Raw genomic sequence first — 7,555 nt, 5'->3', positions numbered from 1 at the left:
GATGTAAATCTTTTTGCGGTGTGTTTGTTGGGATCCGATGAACTTTGAGTTTATGATTAGATCTATTTTATCCATGAAAGTTATTTGAGTCTTCTTTTGATCTCTTATATGCATGATTACTTATAGCCTCATATTTCTTCTCTGAATCTTTGCTTTAGTTAGGCCGACTAGATCGATTTTTCTTGCCATGGGAAGAGGTGCATTGTGATGGGTTCGGTCGTGCGGTGTTCTTTCCCAGTGACAGAAGGGCAGCAAGACACGTATTGATCGTTGCCATTAAGGATAACAAGATGTGGTCTATTCCTACATGAATAGATCTTGTCTACATCATTTCATCGTTCTTATTGCATTTCTTCATTTCTCTATGAACTTAATACACTAGATGCATGCTGGATAGCGGTCGATGTGTGGAGTAATAGTAGTAGATGCCAGCAGGAGTCGGTCTACTAATCTTGGATGTGATGCCTATATAATGATCATTGCCTGGATATCGTCATAATTATTTGAACTTCTATCAATTGCCCAACAGTAATTTATTTACCCACCATATGCTATTTTTCTCGAGAGAAGCAACTAGTGAAATCTATAGCCCCCGGGTCTATTCTTTATCATATTTGCCTTTGAGATCTATTTTTATTCACTTTTATTTTCAGATCTATTATTCCAAAAACCCAAAAATACCTTGCTGCACTTTTTCTTTATTTATTTTATTTTGTTTTATTGCGAGATCTATTTATCCAAAATCCTACAAACCAATCTATCCTTTTAACCGGGAGGGATTGACAACCCCTCTTACGCGTCGGGTTGCAAGTATTTGTTCTTGGTGTGCAGGTACCATTTACATAGTGTTGCTTGGTTATCCTACTGGTTCGATAACCTTGGTTTCATCACTGAGGGACATACCTACCGTAGCTGTGTTGCATCATCCCTTCCTCTTTGGGGAAATATCGACGTAGTTCAAGCGACATCAATAGCGGACGTCGTGAGGAAGAGGCTCCATTAGTGGCTGATAACGTCGCCGCTGTCGAAGAAGCAATGCATGATGCCATCGACGAGGATGATGACCCTCTACAGTATCTCAATATCGGCGCCTATGACGACGGAGGATTGATGGCTCAACAGTATGAGTACTCAAGGTTTGAGCGTGATGAGTTGGTGCCAGAATTGCCGGAGGATGAACGCATGATAGGCTCACTTCCAGTAGCAAAGAAGCATAGGAAGAGACAGAAGAAAGGCAAAGCTGCTTGTATGAGCCAACCGCCTCCGCAGCCTTGGGTTGAAGACCGTATACCTATCATAGGTTCTGCGAAATACCATATCTTGGGTGATCCGATCCTACCTAAGGCAGCGGTAGAGGACATATACGACAATCTAAGGAGACTTCATGATGATGTGTTGCAGAGAGAGAAAAGCCTGATCGCCTCGATAATTCTAGGATGCCCACTCCACGCGGTTAATGTGCTACAGCAAAGGTTGTACGTCGACACATTCCCCGCGAAAAAGTTGTTCCTTCGGTTCGATTACATCTTCGACATGTTTCACTTGAAAAAGCTGGATTTTACGTTTGTCCGCCTTTTTTCCTTGTACACGGACTACATCATCAGGATTGAGAAAATACCTTATATCTATGTCGCTGACCCGTACTTCATGCACGAGGACTTCTTGGCAGTCTGCCAAGAGCACCATGAATACGCGAGGAACTATATCGCCGATTTCATGGTCGGCAATAAGGACAAGGAGACGATTCTCCTGCCTTATCATCCCATGTAAGTCATCCCGGATATCCTTCCTTTGATTTCAATCATTCATTTGCACGCGTGGAGGCTAATTTGAGGTGTACTTATTTTGCGCAGCGACGGGCGCACCGTCCTCATCATCCTTTACCCCCGATTCTCCCACGTTTTTTACTTGGACTCGTCAAAGAACATGAAGAAAAAGGATTACACCCACATCAAGTATGTTCTCGATAGTGCTATCTTAAGATACAGCCACCGGGGTGGAGAGATCACGGTCAAGAAGACAAGGAACCGTGCACCCTGCTTCGGCCATGAGAACGACTTCTGTTGCATCCAGCAACTAAGAGAAACTCTCAGTGATGGATTCTATGTCCTCCACTACATGCAGGAGTACAGACGGGATCACCAGAACCTTCGCATGTCACCTAGATCCGGCGATAAGAATCTAGGAAATGCCCCGGATTATCGACTCCGAGCTGAGTTCTATCACATCCAGCGTGAACTTGCTCAAATCATCAGGAAGGAGGTCCTCGAAAAAATAGGGATGTTCTACGAAGAAGGGCAAATGTCGCGCAAAGACGTCCGAACACGCGTAGCCGCTCAGCGTCTCAACCTAAAGCCTTTCACTTCGCTCGTGGGCTTCCTCCCTGATTTGGATGGTTGGCACGACATGTTGGAGTGATTGACAATATATGATAATGTGTCCGTTTAGTCACTACTTTCTCTATGACAAAACTTTGAATTTATGCACGACGAACTTTGTGATGTAATTAAACCGTCCTCGTCAACTAGCATAGATCACTCTAGTTAGGCCAGTTTGGGTATGATGAACTTTGTTATTCATGTTTATGATATGTTGCTTCTATTTTTGCTAGCTCTGTCTCTTTCTGTTGCTCAACTATATATTATGTTGCATATTATCGAATCATGTGACGATGCAGGTACATAGATCATCGATGGTGAAGAAGTTCTACACCATGTGTGCAGGGAAGGTTCCAAGAGTATACGACGAGTGGCCTAAGTGTTAGACCTAGGTGTACTGGTTTCCGAGCGCAGCCAGAGAGGGTTTGATAGCAGAGCTGAAGGGGAAAATAGTTAGTTTAGGTTCACGCTAGTGCGAGAGAGGGATCCGAACTGGCGCATCAAGAAGTACTACATTATGTATGATGAGACATGTCAGTTAACTTGTATCGCTATATCGTGATTATGATGTGATGACATGATTTGTGTTCGATGATATGATGAGATTATTATGTGTATGATATGATGAGCATATTGCATGTTTATGATATGATTAGAATACTGTATAAAACCTGTACAAAAACATCGCAAATATGTAGCAAAAAATGTGAAAATATAGTAGTAGCGCTCTTTAGCAGGAAGCAGCAGCACCGTAAACAAGCGCTACAGCTAATTAGCAGCAGCGCTGGACAGGAAAATGCTATTGGTAAGCCACTTAGCAGTAGCATTGGTCTGGACAGCGCTACTGCTAAGTAGGTATAGCACTAGCATGGAACAAACAACGCTACTCCTACAAGTTAGCTATAGCGTCTTACTAGTAGCGCAGGTGCCCGCGCTACTGCAAGGCATTTGACCCGTGCTACTGCTAGGCTTTTCCCTACTGCAGGAAAAGCGTTGGGATGTACGACTAGATTCTAAAAGTTTAGAATCTACCTTTTCTATTACTAGTACACACTGAGTTAAAGAAACATGAAACAAGAAAACCAAATTACAAACATGCTTTTCTATAATAAGATGTTCGTCTCAGCTCCAGGTGCATAGCATGATGAAATTGCCGAAGCATCCATGCCTTGAAAGATGCACACTTGACAACGCAGAGGAAGAAATGTGTGAAAATCATTGATGTTTGTAACACAACTGGAAGTGTGTATGCAACATGCATGCATGATGTAACTGCCAAAGCGTCCATGCCTAGCAAGCACATCAGTCAACAGTCAACGAAAAGGAAGAAATGTGTGGAAGTCATCCAAAAATACAGCTGGAATTGCATAAATAACATGTATGCGCAATGGAACTTCTCAAGCATCCCTGGCTAGCAAGATGCTCATTTGTGAATGAGGAGGAAGATCATCGATGTTTGTTGTAACACAAACAGAAACTGTATACACAACGTGCGTGACATGAGTGTATATAAACAAACATTGTTTGATCAATGCCTTAATATCTATAGCGCGGAGCTGAGCTTGAAATTGGTTGAGGTTCTTATGGGGCCTGAGCTTCGGTTGTCTTTTTCCCCCAAACTGCATGTACTTCTATGGCAATTGTATTATCAACTACGTGGGTACATGAGTTAAGCTATGGTGGTGCACTTGCTGACCGAAGTTTTTCCTAAATCTGGGTGCATATATGCGTCATAGCCCTATGTAGCTTCTCTCATATCTGTATGTGGCTTGAAGGCCTACTTGTGGGCATGTTCTTCATCAATTGTGTGGCATTTCACCTCAAGACTATGATATACATATAGCTGATAGAATCACAGAAAGTGGTAGTGATAGCACACAATGACTTAGATTTGGTGCTGCTTCTTGAGTGCCCAGTCTCAGGATCTAGGGTGCAACCACCAGGTCTGATCCTAGTTTGTTATACCTTGCAATGGCAGTGCTTTTGCGTTGTTACCTTGTTGAAGGCAAGTCTTGGATTTGCTCAGATTTAATCTTCTGGGTGCAAACTTAAGGTCTGATCTTTAGTAGTTTGATCCGGTGATGGTAGCACTTGAACATCGTTCCCTTCCTGGAGGCATTGCTAGTGGAGAACATGTCTTATTGTCCTTGAGATGTCAAAAGATGGTTGGTGCGGACGGTCACTGTTATAGTTCATCGATAGTTGTTTTGATCGCTGCAAAGTTCTTTTCTTTTTCATCCGCCTAGGCATAGCTTAGTTCTTGTACGACTTTGGTTTTCAGCTTGATTCCTTGTGTGTGTGCACTGGTATTGGTTGTGTGCATCCTAGTTATGAAGAGGCGAGGTGTGTGCTCATCGTGTTTGTATCGAATTGATGTTTTATTCCGAGTCAATAAAATGATCCACTTTTTATAAAAAAACATAGCAACACATACCTACTATAATTCCTTTATTTCGTAGAACCTTCACATCTGGCTACAAGCCGAACCGCTCAACAACACGTATAACTATGCATCATTGAGCCTGTAAATTCTTTCTTTCTAGGATATGGTGTACAGCAATAGAAGCCATTGCACCTAGTAGACAAAGTGAAAGAGCAAAGGTGCCCCCATGTATGGTATTGGTAATTGATGACAATTCCTATGGACTAATAGTTGCCTTGAGTTATATTTGAAGGGTTTGACCATAGGCATTGCTTGAAGACCATTTGTTGGTTTCAAGGTTATAAGAAGAATATTATGTGTTGACCAAGGTGCTATTCGAGGAGTTACCAAAGATTGGTCATGTGAGAGTTGAGCCTATTGCAAGCATGTGTTGAAGAAGAAGATTGTGTGAACAATCATGTTTACCTGCAAGACATCATGTTTATGAAGAGATATGATACAAGGTTGATCAAGACTAAGTACAAAAAGTGGATTCAAGTTGACCAACACATAAAGCATAGAAGATGTACCGAGTGGGATCAAGTGACCCCATGGTATGGTAAGCATTGTCCATTACGCTTTGTGTACTAACTCATGATTTGTGTGATGTTTCTTTATGGGGTTAGGTATGTTTCCATAGGCATGTGTCAATAGGAAGATCTCATATGACCCATGGAGGATGACATCAAGTGGTGATCATCATAGAGGTCGTGTTGTGCAAGTTCAAGTGGAGCATCACATGCTTGAAGCTTACCATCCATTCTCGTGATAATGGACATGTGAAGATGTGCCTAAGAGAGGATCAACCATAGTGGAGTATGGGGGAGCAATTCATTAATCTTCATCGAGCCAGCGCAATCATGAAAGGTGGTCTAACTTGAGGAGGACAAGATCGTCAACATCTAGCTCAAGTGGAATATGCGCACGGCAAATGTATGTCCTTGAAATGTTTTCGATTTTATCGGTCTCATGGTGTTAGTTGTGAGACTGTGTTATAGGATCAATTATCGTACTATCAAGGAGGGCTCTCGAGTGAGTAGCTTAATCGTATCATTCGCAAAGAGCTCAAATCTTTGCATCCTTGGCATCATCTCTCTTGGTTCTTATTTAGTTTTTCTCTATGTGAGGTATTAGAGTTTGTGTTCGTCATCCGTAGGGCGCCGCCGATCACCTATACAAAATGAAGACATGAACGAGGATCAATATCTGGCCCTAACTGAAGCTCCACATGCCCTCTGCCTGCCAAATACCATCGCCAGAAAAAGGACATGACGGGACTGATTCCTCGCTGCTGATGGCATCATTGCCTCACCATCGCTGGCTAGACTCATATAATTAACCCTAACTAAAGATAGGGAGACCATAGAATGTATAGATATCCCAGACCGGGGTTCCCCCCACCTCGCTGGCGTTGGAAGGAACCTGGAGGTGAGGGGAACCAGTGGCGGTGGCAACTCTAAGGAGGAAATCTAGTCGCCATGTTTCCCGTGAGAGCATGCGTACTTGAAAAGATATACAATTGTATTTTTTATAATGCATACATGTAACACGAGGTTTTAATTCCTGATTAAAGGAATGTTGAGGCCTACAAATGTGCATGCAAGTGAAGTAGACCTAAGCAAAGCCTCCAAAAATAAGGTTAAGCACGGCAAGGCTACCAATAAACACATGACACACATAGGTTTCTACATAATTTTGCGCATTTAAGATCTACTCTTTGCACCAAAAGGCGCCGCCAATATATTTCATAGGAACTTCACTGTGAAAAAGTGATGTGACTTTGCGACTCTTTTTGTTTTTGCGGGGAGACTCTGCAACTCCATTATGCGACTTTTTGGAGTTCCAAGATTTATTTATTTTTGCAACAGGATTCTCTATTTAAAAGGGACGATGACGTTTTTTCTCTTGCGCAAAGTGATGTGGCTCTACGAGCAAATTGTGCAGTTGCACTCAATGCATCATCGTCGGGGCCTCTACGGTCAAGTAAGAGCATTGAATAGTCACTATGGATATCTATGGATTTGTGGTTTACATATGTGCAGAAAAAGCAAACAGAATATTAGGTGGAGATTTTGGAAATTGATATGACAGGGCAAACCTATCATGTGGTCCTGCCAAACAGCTCCTTCTACAAGCTTTAATATCAAGTCTTCACGTCAACAAGTCACTGCTTCACCCTCAAGAGGTATTGTGTGCAATTTTTTCCTCTCTATACTAATCAATCGTGGTTTCATCCTCACAAAAACATGAGAATTTGGATTTGTAAACATAAAACAATTTAAATCATATATATTTTTAATCCATGGTCTTAATCCTAGCGGAATAGTTGCTTAGACTAGCCACAATGGGTAGTAACATAGAGTAGTAACATCGACATGTTACTAGTCTATGTTACTATCTCTATAGTGGGGAGTAACATATGTGTGGTAACATGTAACCCTTCATTTATTAGGCTATAGACACATCTTGCTTTGATATGTGTGATGTTACTACTACTACTAGTAACTAGCTATGTTACCACTTTTCTCTCTTTCTTCATTTATTACTTGCCACATCATCTATTTTATCTAGATATGTGTGATGTTACTACCTATGTTACTCCCATTATGGGTAGTCTTACTCTTCATGCTAGTAAAACTGATACTGAGTAATTAATTGCGGCAGTACGAGGATGTGCGTCGATGTCAAGACTCAAGAAAAAATAAAATCAAAGGTAAGCAAATCCGTGCAGCTAATTAATTGCAAGTTCCAACCC

General features: G+C 41.8%; 1 pseudogene; it reads left to right on the top strand.

The window, feature by feature from the left end:
* Positions 1-1,035: 1,035 nt before the first annotated feature.
* The window catches only part of LOC119283788, an 11,057-nt pseudogene continuing 4,537 nt past the window's right edge, over positions 1,036-7,555 (top strand).

Source organism: Triticum dicoccoides, chromosome 4A (assembly GCF_002162155.2).
Source record: "Triticum dicoccoides isolate Atlit2015 ecotype Zavitan chromosome 4A, WEW_v2.0, whole genome shotgun sequence".
Classification (NCBI taxonomy): Eukaryota; Viridiplantae; Streptophyta; class Magnoliopsida; order Poales; family Poaceae; genus Triticum; species Triticum dicoccoides.
The sequence above is the reverse complement of the archived record's forward strand: the minus strand, read 5'-3'. Positions and strand labels throughout refer to the sequence as shown.